Source organism: Oncorhynchus nerka, linkage group LG20, assembly GCF_034236695.1.
Source record: "Oncorhynchus nerka isolate Pitt River linkage group LG20, Oner_Uvic_2.0, whole genome shotgun sequence".
NCBI lineage: Eukaryota > Metazoa > Chordata > Actinopteri > Salmoniformes > Salmonidae > Oncorhynchus > Oncorhynchus nerka.
This window is the reverse complement of record NC_088415.1, coordinates 80,520,319-80,539,881: the sequence shown is the minus strand read 5'-3', so window position 1 is coordinate 80,539,881 and position 19,563 is coordinate 80,520,319. Positions and strand designations below refer to the sequence as shown.

Genomic DNA, 19,563 nt, shown 5'->3' with positions numbered 1-19,563 from the left:
TACTTTTGGTCATGTGGTGTACATCTTGTATGTTTTGGGGTCTTCAGTGGGATCTTCAGAGGGTGTCTTAGGAGGTGCATCAACAGTAGATTTAGCCTTCAGGTACTTCTGAAAAATCACCTTCTCTAGGTCAATCATAGGAGCTTCAAAATCAGACATTTTCAACAATGTCACCCTTACAATCAATGGAAGACAAGTAGAAGTATGGAAAGAATAGAAAATGTAGATTCTAAACTCTACAATGATCTAGGAAGCTAAAACAACCCATATGATATCACTTCTTAACCAACATACCAAAAGAAAAACTATTGGTTTGAAGATTTTCAATTATGAGTAACGACCATCATAAGATGTCTTTCCTCACATGACTGACTAAACCGAAACACAGTTGATAATGAGGTTTCCCCACAACATTGTGTGTCACGGTGGGGAAACCTGATATGTTTCCAAGTAGTCATTGTATGATCTTTCATGAACTATTCACAGGCATGTAGCCTCAGGTTACTGATTGTGACCGTTTCCCTCTGGAATTCCTGTTTCATTCCTCATAGGGAGTAACACTCCTTGCTTTATTGACCCGGTCATTGGAAGATTACACTTGATACTGTAGTAGTCTACATTGTCTATACCAAAACAGAGAATACCCACTTCCTGGATCATGTTTATTATGGCACGTTTGTGTTTTGCTATGGAAAATGAAAATGAGTCTTTCCTATTGGGAAAGTTCAGATAGTAACTCCCTGTTTCACAAGCATAATTTTAACAATCAACTAGCGTAATACTTGTCATTCTTTGAGTTACTTATAATCCAAATTAAACGAACTGTCATGGCGTCCACCTACGTTGACCCCTGACCACCGGTTGTCATGGTAACCCCAACCCACCTAAGAGGGTGCCTATGTTGTTCTCGGCATGTCCCTGTCCAGCATCTCTTGGAGATGGTCACTCACGTCGGACACACACTCGTCACGGAACATGTAGTCACACACACACAGGCCCATGCCGGGCAAGGAGGCAAAAACTCTGCGAGGGAGCACTTAGCTGTAAACCAACTGACCCCGCTGAAGAGAGGAGAGCATTATAAGCATTTTACCTTTATTACCCCAAACCTTTATTTAACTAGGCAAGTCAGTTAAGAACAAATTCTTATTTTCAATGACGGCCTAGGAACAGTGGGTTAACTGCCTGTTCAGGGGCAGAACGACAGAACCTTGTCAGCTCGGGGGTTTGAACTTGCAACCTTCCGGTTGCAACCTTCCGGTTACTAGTCCAACGCTCTAACCACTAGGCTACCCTGCCGCCCCATTATGTAAACTCTGCAGATTTATGTATGAATCATTGTTCAGTGTTTGATTTGTTATTGTTTGGGGGAATATATACTGTAATGCAGGAGAACAGGTAAATGATAGGACAGTGAGTATTGCGACAACCAGTGAATGGTCAACAGTGCCACCTTGTGGTTGATCTGCATAGCCTAAAATCCAATGCTAAAGCAGAGAACTAATACTGTATCTTTGTCTTTTCTCTCTCTATTAAAATATCTTCCAGGAACATCTCCACTCTGCTGGACATTATGTTCATATTAGTGGTGTAAAATACTTTTGGGGTTATCTGTACTTCACTTTTCATATTTTTGACAACTTCTAATTCACTACATTCTTTAAAAAATAATGTACTTTTTACTCCATACGTTTTCCCTGATACTCAAAAGTACTCGTTACATTTTGAATGCTTAGCAGGACAGGAAAATGGTCAAATTCATACACTTATCAAGAGTGGTCATCTCTACTGCCTCATATCTGGGTAACTCGGGGCTCCCGAGTGGTGCAGCGGTCTAAGGCACTGCATCTCAGTGCTAGAGGTGTCACTACAGACACCCTGGTTTGAATCCAGGCCGTATCACAACTGGCCGTGATTGGGAGTCCCATAGGGCCGGGCACAATTGTCCCAGCGTCGCCCGGGTTTGTCCAGTGTAGGCCGTCATTGTAAATAAGAATTTGTTCTTAACTGACTTGCCTAGTTAAATAAAGGTACAATTTTTTAAAATAAATTTGAAAAAACTCACAAATGCATTGTTTGTAAATGATGTCTGAGTGTAGGAGTGTGCCTCTGGATATCCGTAAATTCAAGAAAAAATGTAATTGTATCGTCTGGTTTGCTTATTAAGATAAAACATTTGAAATTAATTATACATTTACTTTTGATACTTTACACTGGATGATATCTCTTTTGATGACCTATCACAAAGGCGGCAGGTAGAATGTTCATTCAAAGATGCTAACTGTTGTGGCTCATGCAATGGAATTTTTGTAATGTCAACAAATCACAGCACAGATTGAAGGGTAAACTTCTTGGTTTTCACTCGCAATGGCTGACAGTCCACCCACAATGCCACCATTTACTTGAATGGGCATGCCCATTCTATTCATTATATTTCTACAATACACACCCGAAATCAGGCACACACTCACAAAAGCATAACACACACTGACGAACGAGAAGGCACACAAACAAGCATGCACACATACAAATTAACTGCAGCAAGGAAACTCTGAGCCCTTGTTATGGGCTACAAAAAAAAAACCTACTCATGACATTCTTACCAATAGGATAATGATCTGGGCTCGGAACGTCTGCTAAACAGCCTTTACGTTATTTTTCTGAACAGAAAAACATTGACTAAGCAGTAATACGGTCCTATGAACTACACTGTGCCACCAAAAGTAACGCTGTGCTTACCTGCCCTGCCACTAGCTACACTTCATCAGGCATCATCTTCAATCTGCTTTGCCCATGTTTGAAGTTCCTCCTGAAACACACAAGCAAATTATTAGTTTCACTAGAACTAACATTTTAATCCACTGTCCTATTTGAGAATATAAAAAAAGGCAAAGTGAGCTCTGCTAAAGAGGAACTCACTAGACATTTCCTAAAATGTACTGTTTATTCATCTCTCATTTAGTGATGTAATGCTGACACACTTAAGAAAGGTGTTTTAATAAGGGTGTTATAAACATTCATATGGAGCTATAACAATAGATCAGGTAATAGTATTCAATATAAGCCCCATCACCGTCACACACTTTTCCATGTCCTGTGGAAAGACATGCATCTCTAACACTGGGAACAGCAGGTCCAGTTTCACTGAACATGTAAACATTGGCCACGAAGTACACCCCCACCACTGGTACTTCCAATCAGCAGGCTTGTCTCTGAAATCACTAATCAGAATAAAGTTACGGCTTGTAGTATTTCCAGGGCTGAATTTGAATACAGAAAAGAGAAAGTAGAGGAAAATTGACCGCTTTAAAAAGGCCATACTGTCACACATACAGTGCCTTGCGAAAGTATTCGGCCCCCTTGAACTTTGCGACCTTTTGCCACATTTCATTCATCAAACATAAAGATATAAAACTGTATTTTTTTGTGAAGAATCAACAACAAGTGAGACACAATCATGAAGTGGAACGACATTTATTGGATATTTCAAACTTTTTTAACAAATCAAAAACTGAAAAATTGGGCGTGTAACATTATTCAGCCCCTTTACTTTCAGTGCAGCAAACTCTCTCCAGAAGTTCAGTGAGGATCTCTGAATGATCCAATGTTGACCTAAATGACTAATGATGATAAATACAATCCACCTGTGTGTAATCAAGTCTCCGTATAAATGCACCTGCACTGTGATAGTCTCAGAGGTCTGTTAAAAGCGCAGAGAGCATCATGAAGAACAAGGAACACACCAGGCAGGTCCGAGATACTGTTGTGAAGAAGTTTAAAGCCGGATTTGGATACAAAAAGATTTCCCAAGCTATAAACATCCCAAGGAGCACTGTGCAAGCGATAATATTGAAATGGAAGGAGTATCAGACCACTGCAAATCTACCAAGACCTGGCCGTCCCTCTAAACTTTCAGCTCATACAAGGAGAAGACTGATCAGAGATGCAGCCAAGAGGCCCATGATCACTCTGGATGAACTGCAGAGATCTACAGCTGAGGTGGGAGACTCTGTCCATAGGACAACAATCAGTCGTATATTGCACAAATCTGGCCTTTATGGAAGAGTGGCAAGAAGAAAGCCATTTCTTAAAGAAATGCATAAAAAGTGTTGTTTAAAGTTTGGTGGTGGCAGCATCATGGTTTGGGCCTGCTTTTCTTCAGCAGGGACAGGGAAGATGGTTAAAATTGATGGGAAGATGGATGGAGCCAAATACAGGACTATTCTGGAAGAAAACCTGATGGAGTCTGCAAAAGACCTGAGACTGGGACGGAGATTTGTCTTCCAACAAGACAATGATTCAAAACATAAAGCAAAATCTACAATGGAATGGTTCAAAAATAAACATATACAGGTGTTAGAATGGCCAAGTCAAAGTCCAGACCTGAATCCAATCGAGAATATGTGGAAAGAACTGAAAACTGCTGTTCACAAATGCTCTCCATCCAACCCCACTGAGCTCGAGCTGTTTTGCAAGGAGGAATGGGGAAAAATGTCAGTCTCTCGATGTGCAAAACTGATAGAGACATACCCCAAGCGACTTACAGCTGTAATCGCAGCAAAAGGTGGCGCTACAAACTATTAACTTAAGGGGGCTGAATAATTTTGCACGCCCAATTTTTCAGTTTTTGATTTGTTAAAAAAGTTTGAAATATCCAATAAATGTCGTTCCACTTCATGATTGTGTCCCACTTGTTGTTGATTCTTCACAAAAAAATACAGTTTTATATCTTTATGTTTGAAGCCTGAAATGTGGCAAAAGGTCGCAAAGTTCAAGGGGGCCGAATACTTTCGCAAGGCACTGTATTAACTCATCTTGGGATCTCGAACATCAATTGTTCAGCAAACGGCTCTGAGAATGATAAAAATGTTTTCCAATGCTAAGGCTTCTCCTTGTCTCAAGCACACCACACAACTCGGCAAAGATGTCACCACCTTTATCATGGACTTTAGTGAGACCATTGTTCATCATTTACTGTCTTTGGGCAGTAAATAGATTATGCAATTGAGACCAATTTGGGCAGATGTGAAGCGTGACCTCAGTAACATCCTCCTTTGTGAGACTCCATATTCGTCACTTGGATATGTGCTTGCCCACTGCAAAGATCAACTACTAAAAACACACTCTAGTTTTAAGAAGCCCACTTTCTAGTAATGCAGTTCCTGTTATTAAAATGCATGATCTCTATATATAATAATACTCAGATTGATTTAGGCTTTTGAATTTTTTTTGCCCCAGCTTTAGTTTGTGTCATGCTTAACTGTCTCAATGTATTTTGAGCCTCTTTGGGCAGCTCAGGTGGGGTGACAAGAAATATACCAAAAACTGAGAAACCTCCCTGTAACATCCGGGAAACCTTCAGAAACCTACATTACTGTCACGTTCTGACCATCGTTCTTGTGTGTTTTCCTTGTTTTAGTGTTGGTCAGGACGTGAGCTGGGTGGGAATTCTATGTTGTGTGTCTGGTTTGTCTATTTCTATGTTTGGCCTGATATGGTTCTCAATCAGAGGCAGGTGTTAGTCATTGTCTCTGATTGGGAACCATATTTAGGTAGCCTGTTTTGTGTTGGGTTTTGGTGGGTGATTGTTACTGTCTCTGTGTTAGTTTGCACCAGAATAGGCTGTTTAGGTTTTCACGTTTCTTGTTTTGTATTGGTCGTGTTTGTTACGATAAATGAGTGAAGAGGTGTGGAGTCAGGCGCAGAGAGCAAAAGATGTGGGAAAAAACAACACGCTTTAATGTCCCGGAAACATAACATGTACAAAAGTGGAAACACAAATGAACAGAAATATAAACGGACAGCGTGAAACCCAAATGCCAACAAAATACACTCAAACAACAAAACAGACATACAAGCCCGCACGAAACAGAAGCGGGCTGAACAGACTATATATAACCCTACCTAACAACCAAACAAGAAACAGGTGCTACCAATTAGACAGAACAACGGAGTAGACGACCGCCGAGCGCCACCCGAACAAGAAGGGGAGTGACCTTCGGTAATATTCGTGACAGTGTTTATCTTTTATTAAAGATGAATCAAAAATAACCACGCTGCATTTTGGTCCGCCTCTCTTTCACCGGAAGAAAAACGTTACAGAATCCCCCACAAACCAAGGACCAAGCGGCGTGGTAAACAGAGGCAACAGCAGCAGCAGGAGAAGCGAAAGGTGCAGCAGGAGCTAGCACGGCAGAGCAGCTGGAAGCCCGAGAGGCAGCCCCAAACATTTCTTGGGGGGAGGCACAGGGAGAGTGTGGCAGAGTCAGGAGTCAGACCTGAGCCAACTCCCCCTGTTTACCGTAAGGAGCCATGGATGGAATTGGAGCTGTCGGCGAAGCTGAGTGCTGAGTCTGAGAGTGTTGAGGATGTATTGGACAGAGTAGAGAGAAAGCTGTTGGTTTGGCATAGTATGCACGGCATTCGCCCTGAGGAGCATGTTAGCTGTCCGATGTCACCTGTGTCAGTTCCTCGTACTCAGCCTGAAACGTGTGTTGGAGTTCCGGGGAATTTGATGCCAGCTATACACACCAGGTCTCCAGTACACCTTCACAACCCGGTGTGTCCTGTTCCTTGCACTCACCCGGAGGTGCGTGTCCCCGGCCCGGTACCACCAGTGCCGGCTCCCCGCACCAGGCTGTTTCTCCGTCCCATCAATACAGGTGCTACCGCCTGTTCGTCGCTGCCAGAGCTCCCGCCCCTCAATCCAAAGGCGCCAGAGCCCCTCATTCCAGAGGCGCCAGAGCTCCTCAGTCCAGCGCTGTCAGAGCTTTCCTCTCCAGCGTTGCAGGAGCTTCCCGTCTGCCCAGCGCCGCCTGAGCCGCCAGTCTGCCCAGCGCCGCCTGAGCTGCCAGTCTGCCCAGCGCCGCCTGAGCCGCCAGTCTGCAACGAGCCGCCAGTGCCGCCAGTCTGCAAGGAGCCGCCAGTCTGCCAGGATCTGCCAGAGCCGCCAGTCAGCCAGAACCCGCCAGTCAGCCAGGATCTGCCAGAACTGCCAGTCAGCCAGGATCTGCCAGTCAGCCAGGATCTGCCAGAGCCGTCAGTCAGCCAGGATCCACCAGTCTGCCAGGATCCGCCAGTCAGCCAGGATCTTCCAGATCCGACATTCAGCCAGGATCCGCCAGTCAGCCAGGATCTGCCATAGCTGCCAGTCAGCCAGGATCTGCCAGAACTGCCAGCCAGCCAGGATCTGCCAGAGCCATCAACCTGCCTGAGCTTCCCCTCAGTCCCGAGCTTCCCCTCAGTCCCGAGCTGCCCCTCAGTCCAGTGGGGCCCGTTGTTAGGGTTCCTAGGCCAAGGTTAGCGGTGAGGGTCGCCACTCAAGGGAGCGCTGCATTTTGGGCCGCTTCTCTTTCACCAGAAGAAAACCGTTACAATTACTACATAATTAAACATTATTACAGAGTGAGACTGAGATACAAGTAATTGCTAACAGTGCTAAAACTGTCATGTTATGTGAACTAACTATAAGAGCTGACATTTTCATTTTAAAAGTTGTATTATTATGATGATTATTATTATTGTATAAAATGCATTATTATCATTACCTAGCTATCTGGCATGCTCAGTGACCCCGTCCAAGTTCAGGTGGTCCAGTGAGATCCCAGCTCTCCTGCTGACAGATGGAGACCCCAGTCCCTCTGTGTCCTTCTGAGGTGTCCTCATAGCCAGCACCACAAAGTCTCTCTGGGACGAACTCTGACAGAGGGGACTAGGATGTCCTACTTAGGAGCAGTTAGAAGTCCTACCAGGTGTTTTTCTGAGTCCCGTGACCTGAATAAGAAAAACTCATGGCCCTCTGTAAAAAGTAAGCTATTTTCTGGTCAAATTGGGTGCTCACTAGACACCAAACTGAAGAAAAAAACCGGACTAAAACAACTTTCCAGCTGAAATAATAAATGTAATAAAAATATAGATTCAATTATTATATATATGTATTTTTTCAAAATTTTCAAGGGGTGCTGCACCCCTCAGCACCCCTACTTCCCATGGCTGTGTAAACATGAATATAAACTACATTTATTTGCAGACGATCTCCTGATATACCTGATCAATATGGAAAACTCAATACCTCCTTGTTTAAAATATTTTCTGAATACACTAAAATCAGAGGATATAAAATGAACGTGGTTAAACTTAAATAATGCCAATAGGAAAAATAATAACTCATGATCTACAGCAATCCTTTAAGTGGACCATGAAAAAAATGAAATACTTATGATGCTTAATATAAGTGACATCTCTTTTTATGTTTGGTCAGGGTGTGATTTGGGTGGGCATTCTATGTTCTGTTTTCTATGTTTTTGTATTTCTATGTTTTGGCCGGGTATGGTTCTCAATCAAGGACAGCTGTCTATCGTTATCTCTGATTGGGAATCATACTTAGGCAGCCTTTTCCCTTCTGTCATTGTGGGAAGTTGTCTTTGTTAGGGGCACTATAGCCTTTGTAAGCGTCAAGGTCGTTTTGGTTATTTCTTGTTTTGTTGGTGACATTTTAACAAATACAAGAAAATGTACGCTCACCACGCTGCACCTTGGTATCATTCTGACGACGGCCGTGACAACATCAAACAACAAATATTTAAAGATAACTTTATCCCATTATTCAACAATATGAAAACAGATCTAATTAAATGGAACAATTTCCCCAAAAATCTTACAGGTAGAATAAACCTCTTCTATTCCCGGTAATACCAATTACCCCACCGAAGACATTCTTTAAAAAAGTATACTCGGTCATAACAGACTTTATATGGGAAAATGAAACTCATAGAATAAAAGGAAAGTTTCACATCTCCCCAAGTCTGAGGGTGGTTTTAACCTCCCAGACGAGGAATTGTATCAACACGCAGTGTATTCCTAGATGCCAAGGGAAGCCAGGCTTCTCCAAAAAATGGACAAAACCCCCCAACAAAAAACACATATAAAATAACTTTTCTTTCATCTCTCTGTGTTTCATAATTTTCCTTCAATTTGCAAGAGTCTGAATGTATCTCACAGGAGAAAGCATCCGAGCGAGAGAAGACAGCGCCCCACTGTCTCAGTATGTGTAGGCCATCTACGTATCTGACACTCCTCTGGTCAAAAAGTGTATTGCATTGTTGCCACCTGTAGCATTGAACGCAAAGGAAGCCAGCGAGTATTTGGCCTCCCTTGATAAAAAAAATAGTATTAAATAATAGCCAATCAGCAATGAGCTAAACTGAGTGAGCTCAATTGTGAATGGCCCTGGCACACTAAAATAAAGTGTCAAGAGAAGCCAGTTTGGATATGGCTTCACTCCTATCACATGGCATCGAGAGCATACATCATTACATTTACATTTACATTTAAGTCATTTAGCAGACGCTCTTATCCAGAGCGACTTACAAATTGGTGCATTCACCTTACAGACAATTTGAATTGTTGCATCTCATTATGTTGATGTCCTCAGGTACTTAGCTAGCTAGCTAAAATTGGCCCTTTCCTAAATTAGCTATGGATGGAGATAGGGATTTGGACTTGTGGTTTTACTTAATTCTCTGTACTGGCCAATGGTTGTTACTGGCGACTCTGATCTAACCATAAATTCATACATTGTTCCCCTTACCCGAGAGGATGGAAGTTCAATTCAATATATAACGTTAGCTAGATGTAGAAGGCTAATGTTAACTAGCTAACGTTGCCCATGAAAGGAAGTTAGGCTAGCGAGCAAGCATTTTAGCCAGGTAGCCTAGGACAACAAAAAATAAAAGCGTGTACTTTATAACAGAGTCATAGACCGTTTCGTCAACATGAAAGAGAGGAGGATGGCATTGGCGTTCCTCTACAAGTAGGGTGAATCAACATGGTTTTTCTATTTGCACGAATGCATCCACACACACACACACACACACACACACAGAAATAAGAATCATGGAAAGCCACATCATATTTAGCTTACGTTGTTTGGACTAAATTGTTTTTGGTATATTTTAGTTGTCACTGTACTAGAGGTGATTTGATGATATTGAAGTGGAGGTCTTGGCTTCTCCAGTGATTTTACCCACACACCGCTACTGTCAACTCGCACCAAAGGCTTTTACTTGAGACATACACTGAGTGTACAAAACATTAGGAACAACAATCTTTTCATGATATAGACTGGCCAGGTGAATCCAGGTGAAAGCTATGATCCCTTATTGATGTTACTTGTTTAATCCACTTCAATCAGTGTATATTAAGGGGATGAGACAATTGAGACATGGATTGCGTGTGTGCCATTCAGAGAGTGAATGGGCCAGACAAAAGATTGAAGTGCCTTTAAATGGGGTATGGTAGTAAGTGCCAGGCACACCGGTTTGAACGGGTTAAGAACTGCAACGCTGCTGGGTTTTTCACGCTCAACAGTTTCCTGTGTGTATCAAGAATGGTCCACCACCTAAGGGACATCCAGACAACTTGACAACTGTGGGAAGCATTGGAGTCAACATTGGCCAGCACCCGTGTGGAACGCTTTAGACACCTTGTAGATTTCATGCCCCGACAAATTGAAGCTGTTCTGAGGGCAAAAGGGTGTGCAGTTCAATATTAGGAATGTGTTCCTAATATTTTATACACTCAGTGTATTGTTAAATGCACTAAAGAGGAACAATGGGTACATATTGTTTTCAAAGGATAAAGCTAAGAACATTAACATAATAAGAACACTATAACAATATGCAAGAAAATGAAACATTCTACAAGAATCAATATCACTCCCAAAAAACACACCCCTATGGAACAATTCTTGGATAGCTTTTCAGAATTCACAATAAACTGGTCCACAAAGAAAAAACTAAAGGCATAGAAACCATAAATGACTTGGTAACAGGAAATACATTTATTTCAATTACAGAATTAAAAAGCAATTTTGGACTGACCAATGTAGATATTTTCAAATACATGTAACTTAAGTTTCATATCAACTTCCTCCGAGTTGGTTCCTCTCCTTGTTCGGGCGGCGTTCGGCGTCGACGGTCTTCTAGCCATCATCGATCCACTTTTCATTTTCCATTTGTTTTGTCTTATCTTTCCACACACCTGGTTTCAATTCCATAATTTCATGTTGTGTATTTAACCCTCTGTTCCCCCCCATGTCCTTGTCCGGAATTGTTTGTTGTTAGTGCATGTGCACGTTTATCTGGTGTGCGACAGGTTGATACCCATTGATTGTTTGTTCTGTTTCCGGTGGTTTTTATTATTAAACTGCTCCATTGTAAACACTGTTTTTGCTCTCCTGCGCCTGACTTTTCTGCCACCAGTACGTACCCCTTACAGAATTCTGGACCTACTATATGGAGTCAGCAGGAGCAGGTACCCCGGGTATAGGGGTGGAGGAGCGGGTCCGGGAGCATGCAACAATGCTCCACCATCTTGGCACCACCCCAGACCACGTTGTCCAGACAATGGACCGCTGGGAGACACAGGGAGTTCTTCCAGCGACTCCACCAGCACAACCGGGGTCTCCACTACGCGCCCCTCCTTCTCCTGGTCCCAGTGGGATTCGTCTCTCCCTTCCCAAGGAATACGATGGGACGGCTGCAAACAGCCAGGGGATCAGAATGAGGAGTTCAACCCGCGGATGGTCGACGACTGCCAGGAAGCGGCGGGTGAACTGCCGGTCGGTGCTGGGTTGGTTCCTCTGGGTATCGAGGCAGCAGGCAGGGCGCTCTGGCGTCACCCCAGGTGAGCCAGCACCATTCTCACCCAGAGCTCTCTGTTGCGCATATGTTTTTGTATGTCACTTTTCCTGAGTTTTCCCCGCATTCCCAGCATAAGGCGCTCGTCGAATCAGGCGCGGCTGGGAATTTTATAGATAGATTGTTCGCCCATAGTTTAGGGATCCCCATTGTTCCTGTGGCTGTGCCCTTCCCCGTTCACACCTTAGATAGTCGACCATTAGGGTCAGGGTTGATTAGGGAGGCCACCGCTCGCTCCTCTGGGTATGGTGACGCAGGGGGGTCACAAAGAGAGAATTAGTCTCTTCCTCATTGACTCTCCTGTGTTTCCTGTGGTGCTAGGCCTACCCTGGTTAGCTTGTCATGACCCCACTGTTTCTTGGCAACGGAGGGTTCTCACGGGGTGGTTGCGAGAGTGCACAGGGAGGTATTTAGCGGTGAGAGAGCACGAAACTATGACGTGGGGGACCGGGAGCTGTTGGCTGTCGTAAAGGCTCTGAAGGCGTGGAGACATTGGCTTGAGGTGTCTAAACACCCTTTCTCATCTGCACTGACCACCACAATCTGGAGTACATCCGGGCAGCGAGGAGACTGAACCCTCGCCAGGCTCACCCGTTTTGTGTCACCCTGTCCTAAAGACCAGGCTCCCAGAACTTGAAGGCAGACGCATTGTCCCGGCTGTATGACACAGAGGAGCAGACCATGGATCCCAGTCCAATACTCCCAGCCTCCTGTGCCGGTAGTGTGGGAGCTGGACACGGACATTGAGCAGGCATTACGTGCAGAGCCCGCTCCGTCCAGTGTCCTGCTGGGCGTCTGTACCTCCCGTCTGCTCTCCGTGACCGGTTGATCTATTGGGCCCACATGTCACCCTCCTCTGGTCATCCTGGGATCGGTCGGACAGTGCGCTGTTTGAGCAGGAGGTACTGATGGCCTACCTTGGCTAAGGACGTGAGGGTTTATGTTTCCTCCTGCTTGGTGTGCGCCCAGTGTAAGGCTCCTAGGCACCTGCCCAGAGGGAAGCTACACCCCTTATTCATTCCACAACAGCCTTGGTCGCACCTGTCGGTGGATTTTCTTACCGATCTCCCCCCTCACAGGGTAGCACCGCGATCCTGGTCGTTGTGGATCGGTTCTCTAAGTACTGTCGTCTCCTCCCTCTGCCCGGTCTCCCTACGGCCCTACAGACTGCAGAGGCCTTGTTTACGCACGTCTTCCGGCACTATGGGGTGGCTGAGGATATAGTGTCTGATCAAGGTCCCCAGTTCACGTCTAGGGTCTGGAAGGCGTTCATGGAACGTCTGGGGGTCTCGATCAGCCTTACTTCGGGGTTTCACCCCGAGAGTAATGGGCAGGTGGAGAGAGTAAACCAGGATGTGGGCAGGTTTCTGCGGTCCTATTGCCAGGACCGGCCAGGGGAGTGGGCGGCGTTCGTGCCCTGGGCCGAGATGGCACAGAACTCACTTCGCCACTCCTCCACTAACCTCTCTCCCTTCCAGTGCATACTGGGGTACCAGCCGGTTCTGGCGCCTTGGCATCAGAGTCAGACCGAGGCTCCTGCGATGGATGACTGGTTCAGGCGCGCAGAGGAGACATGGGAAGCTGCCCGTGTTCACATTCAGCAGGCCGTGCTGCGCCAAAAAAAAGAATGCAGACAGTCACCGCAGTGAGGCCCCGGTGTTGGTTCCTCTCCTTGTTCGGGCGGCGTTCGGCCATCATCGGTCCACTTTTCATTTTCCATTTGTTTTGTCTTATCTTCCCACACACCTGGTTTCAATTCCATCATTACATGTTGTGTATTTAACCCTCTGTTTCCCCCATGTCCTTGTCCGGAATTGTTTGTTGTAAGTGCATGTGCACGTTTATCTGGTGTGCGACGGGTTGATACCCATTGATTGTTTGTTCTGTTTCCGGTGGTTTTTCTTATTAAACTGCTCCGTTGTAAACACAGTTTTTGCTCTCCTGCGCCTGACTTTTCTGCCGCCAGTATGCACCCCTTACAATTTGATTCAGAAAATTATACTAATATGATAGATAAGATATAGAAAAACCTTGCAGAGAGCCTCTCGAACCAATAATTAAAAATAAGAGATATTGATTGGCACAAGATGGAGGGGGTGTTTGAACATAACTAACAAAATTACAGTTCACGAAAATGTTTGCTTAAACCAGTATAAACTAATGTATAGAATGTATTATACAAGACGACAACATTCACAAATTCTACAGTACAATGGCAGAATCATGTCTTAAGTGTAAAACGGACAATGACTCAATAATTCATGCCTTCTGGGAGTGCGATAAAGTCCAAAAGTTGTGGGCGGAGTTAGAAAGTTGGCTGTCAGAAGGTTTACAATTTAAGATTATTTTTAATGTGTCTATCTGCATATTTCAGGGTGCGTGAGATCCCCAATGGGTTGGACCATACTTTTCTCATCAATCATTTTAAAAAAAATTTTTTACTTAAACTGTAAATGAAATGATCAAATGCTTTATTATTTAAAAAAAACATTGTGTCTACAGAGAGAAATAGAATAGTGCAATTTGGAGCCATATTGCATAGTGTCACAAGCACTGGAAGCGCCCAAAGTATGAAGAATGAGAGGGAATGTTGGAGTGAGATAAATGTCTATTCATTTTATCTTGTGTCCTTTAACTATTTGTACATTGTATATATATATATAATATGACATTTGTAATGTCTTTACTGTTTTGAAACTTCTGTATGTGTAATGTTTACTGTTAATTTTTGTTGTTTTTCACTTTATATATTCACTTTGTATGTTGTCTACCTCACTTGCTTTGGCAATGTTAACACATGTTTCCCATGCCAATAAAGCCCTTGAATTGAATTGAATTGAATTGAAATGGGATGGGTATGGATCGGGTGGGAACATGTTGGTTTGAGTAGGTGTGATGTCATTGATGTTTGTTGGAATTTGTGTGCGTTTGTCTATTGTATACTGTCTATGTATGTTTTCTGATGTTTGAAAATTAAAATAAAATCTTAAATAATAATAAAATAAAACAGGGACGAACTACCTGAAGTGGTACTTTTTGTTTTCCATTACAAAGCGTTTTGCTCCGATGTGTGACCCTGACACCTATTAGGGAATGACACATAGATCCATGATATGTGAACCTTACCTGGCCAATGAGAAGGCCTGTGACACAAAATGCACGGAGATTGGACAGATATTTCACCACCACACCCTCCACTTTGTAGTCTCTGCCCATTCTAAGGACAGAATGAAGACGGAGAAAGGCAGCGAGAGAACTTTTGCTTTCTCTTCAATCATGAAGCCCTGCAAGTTATATTCAGAAGCTGTGAAACACAACATTTTCCAAAATATCACAGTAGTTTATCTCATATAACTAATGGACAGTACTTCAGCAGAAATTAATGTTATAGTTAGCTAGCTCAGTATGACATGACACGTTACATTAGTGGATGGAAAGGTAACTTGGTTTTCAAACAAACACAAATCATCTAGAGGTTTGACAATCACACAGAGGTGTAAGATTGTATCCTTATGAGTTCAGCCCAAATGTATAAAAATGTAGGCTTAAATTCGTTGTTATAACGTTAACTACCTGGTTGACATGAGTGGTTACTTCATGAACAGTTCCAGCAGCAAATTAATATGGTCATCACTAATTAACACAGCCACAAAGACAGTCATAATTATAGCTAAACCCCACCCATTTCTACAATTAATATTTTAAAATCTGATTTTAACCTGTAGTGACACCCCATCCCGTGAACGGGACCTTTATCATCATCTGACACTAATTAGCATAACGCAACGGCATAAATCTTCCTAGAAGATCTTCCTATTCATGAAAATCACAAGTGAAATATATTGGAACACAGCTTAGCCTTTTGTTAATCACCCTGTCATCTCAGATTTTCAAAATATGCTTTACAGCCAACGCTAGACAAGCATTTGTGTAAGTTTAACATAGCCTAGGCATAGCAAATCAGAAAAGCAATGTTTTCACTCACAAAACTCCCAGGTAGACAGACAAAGTTCATTTTTTCCCAAAATATTATTTTTGTAGGTGAAATAGCTCTGTTTGTTCTTCACGTTTGGCTGAGAAATCGCCTGCAGAAAAATATTCCAAATTAGCTCCATAATATCGACAGAAACATGGCAAACGTTATTTAGAATCTATCCTCAATGTGTTTTTCTAATATCTAGGATAATATATCCCTCGGGACAATTCGTTTTTCACTAGGACCGATTGGAATAATGGCTACCTCTGTATTTTACACGAGAATCTCTCTCGGAGCCACCATGTGACAACTTACGCAATGTGGCCGCCTATGGCTATTCTTCAACAGAAATGTAAAACTACGTCACAATGCTGTAGACACCTTGGGGAATACGTAGAAAGCCTAAGCTCGTTGATGGTACATTCACAGCTGAATAGGGAGTCATTGGAACGCAGCACTTTCAAAACCTGGGGCACTTCCGGATTGGATTTTTCTCAGGCTTTCGCCTGCAACATCAGTTCTGTTATACTCACAGACAATATCTTTACAGTTTTGGAAACGGTAAAGTGTTTTCTATCCAAAGCTGTCAATTATATGCATATTCTAGCATCTTTCCCTGACAAAATATCCCGTTTAAAACGGGAACGTTTTTTTTCCAAAAATGAAAATACTGCCAGCTAACACCAAGAGGTTTTAAACCTAACCACACTGCTAATATTATGCCTAAACTTAAATAAGGGACCAAATTAGCGGACATCAGAGAGGAAAAGACGAAGCGAGAGGGTTTACTCCGCCCAAAATCTGTCTACGAAATAAAACCACAAAGAGAGGAATTTTTGTATGCAAGTCAATGGGAGTGTCGATTTTGGTCAACACAAATGTAATTCCTAATTTGTCATTGTGAGGCTTATTTGATCGAATAAACGTTTCGTTATGGTTAGGCTGTTACGAATACACTGACATAAGTGGACACACCTGATATTTCGGCAACTTTGAAAACAACGACTTCATATCAGAGATGGGAATAACTTGTTTTCTGTAATACTCTATTGAAATCGTTACATTAAGTACTTTCAAGGAAAATAGGCAGGTGCCGCGTTCAAAACAACGGGGAACTCGAAAGTATCCGACAATCGTGCGTTCAAAACTGGGAACTGAATAAAAACGAGCTCCGACTTGGAAAAATCGATTTGAACGATTATCCAACTCGGAATTCCAACTCGGGAACTCTGGCCGCTTCCTAGAGCTCCGATTTTTCTTAGACATTCTAACTGTTGTGAACGCTCGGAAGTCAGAGATTTCCCAGTTTTTTTAACATGGCAATACCCTGCCTTTTAGAAGGGATTGTGTGACGATTAGTTTAGCAACCACGTGACGCAACCTGCCAACGTGAAAGCGATTGGTCAATCGTCTGTTGGACGGGGCGTTGATTCCATTCATTGGCCACTAATCGCCTCTAAATTGTACACCGTAAACCTTAAACCCTAACCTTTACCCCTAACTTTAACTCTTACCAAACCTTAAACGTTGTCCACTTAAATTGGGCGACGTCCCAACGATACGTTTAGATGGTTGCAACCCCTATTACCAGCCTGTTCAACCTCTCTTTTGTATCGTCTGAGATCCCTAAAGATTGGAAAGCTGCCGTGGTCATCCCTTTCTTTCCTAGGGGGTGACACCCTAGACCCAAACTGTTACAGACCTATATCCATCCTGCCCTGCCTATCTAAAGTATTTGAAAGCCAAGTTAATAAACAGATCACTGACCATTTCGAATCCCACCATACCTTCTCCGCTGTGCAATCAGGTTTCCGAGCCGGTCACGGGTGCCCCTCAGCCACGCTCAAGGTACTGAACGATATCATAACCGCCATCAATAAAAGACAGTACTGTGCAGCCGTCTTCATCGACCTGGTCAAGGCTTTCGACTCTGTCAATCACTGTATTCTTATTGGCAGACTCAATGGCCTTGGTTTTTCTAATGACTGCCTCGCCTGGTTCACCAACTACTTTGCAGACAGAGTTCAGTGTGTCAAATCGGAAGGCATGTTGCCCGGACCTCTGGCAGTCTCTATGGGGGTACCACAGGGTTCAATTCTCGGGCTGACTCTTTTCTCTGTATATATCTCTGTATATATCAATGAGGTCGCTCTTGCTGCAGGCAAGATCCACCTCTACGCAGACGACACCATTCTGTATACGTCTGGCCCTTCCTTGGACACTGTGCTAACTAACCTCCAAACGAGCTTCAATGCCATACAACACTCCTTTCGTGGCCTCCAACTGCTCTTAAACGCTAGTAAAACCAAATGCATGCTTTTCAACCGTTCGCTGCCCGCACCCGCCCACCCGACTAGCATCACCAACCTGGACGGTTCCGACCTAGAATATGTGGACAACCATAAATACCTAGGTGTCTGGTTAGACTGTAAACTCTCCTTCCAGACTCATATTAAACATCTCCAATCCAAAATCAAATCTAGAATCGGCTTTCTATTTCGCTATAAAGCCTCATTCACTCACGCCGCCAAACTTACCCTAGTAAAACTGACTATCCTACCGATCCTCAACTTTGGCGATGTCATCTACAAAATAGCTTCCAATACTCTACTCAGCAAACTGGATGCAGTCTATCACAGTGCCATCCGTTTTGTTACCAAATCACCTTATACCACAGCATACCTGTATGCTCTAGTCGGCTGGCCCTCGCTACATATTCGTCACCAGACCCACTGGCGCCAGGTCATCTATAAGTCTATGCTAGGTAAAGCTCCGCCTTATCTCAGTTCACTGGTCACGATAACAACACCCACCCGTAGCACACGTTCCAGCAGGTATATCTCACTGATCATCCCTAAAGCCAACACCTCGTTTGGCCGCCTTTCCTTCCAGTTCTCTGCTGCCAGTGACTGGAACGAATTGCAAAAATCGCTGAAGTTGTAGACTTTTATTTCCCTCACCAACTTTAAACATTAACTATCTGAGCAGCTAACCGATCGCTGCAGCTGTACATAGTCAATCTGTAAATAGCCCACTCAATCCTCCTACCTCATCCCCATACTGTTTTTATTTTATTAACTTTTCTGCTCTTTTGCACACCAGTACCTCTACTTGCACATCATCATCTGCTCATTTATCACTCCAGTGTTAATCTGCTAAATTGTAATCATTCACTCCTATGGCCTATTTATTGCCTCCCTCCTCATGCCTTTTGCACACACTGTATATAGACTTTATTTTTGCTACTGTGTCATTGACTTGTTTATTGTGTTATTGGCTTGCTTATTGTTTACTCCATGTGTAACTCTGTGTTGTTGTCTGTGTCACACTGCTTTGCTTTATCTTGGCCAGGTCGAAGTTGTAAATGAGAACTTGTTCTCAACTAGCCTACCTGGTTAAATAAAGGTGAAATAAAAAATGGTTCAATGAGAGATATTTCACCGGATGTATAAATGTGAAGCATCTGCTTGGCGTTTGCGCGTAGTGCGAGGAAGCCCAGTGGCCACCAGTGGGAGAAGATGGAACGAGTTTGGACGATATTCTGCACATTTTCTCATCGATGAAACATTTTTATCTCAATACCATTTTCTGTTCACAAAACTAGAATCTGTCTCAAAGAGTGGACTACGTTTTGTAGACTTTACCCTTTGACAAAGTAAAAATGGCGTTGTTTAAGAGTGCAAATGCCAATTTAGTTAATCCACACCTGCACTTCAAAGTAGGCGTTTCCGAACGGAAAAATACAAATTATGATAGAACGCCTCAATAGGATCTCGTTAGCTCGTGCTTGGCGTTGCCCTCCTCCTTGCTTGTTTTGCCCTCCTTGCTTGTTTTGCCCACTTTGACAAATGTCTTCCCATTTGAAAAGATGGGCTGTGGTCTATCTTG

The 19,563-nt window shown here is 43.4% G+C and overlaps 1 pseudogene; it reads right to left on the bottom strand.

Moving 5' to 3' along the window:
• Positions 1–2,764: 2,764 nt before the first annotated feature.
• On the bottom strand, positions 2,765–14,915 carry LOC115101586 (protein odr-4 homolog; annotated as a pseudogene).
• Positions 14,916–19,563: the final 4,648 nt, after the last annotated feature.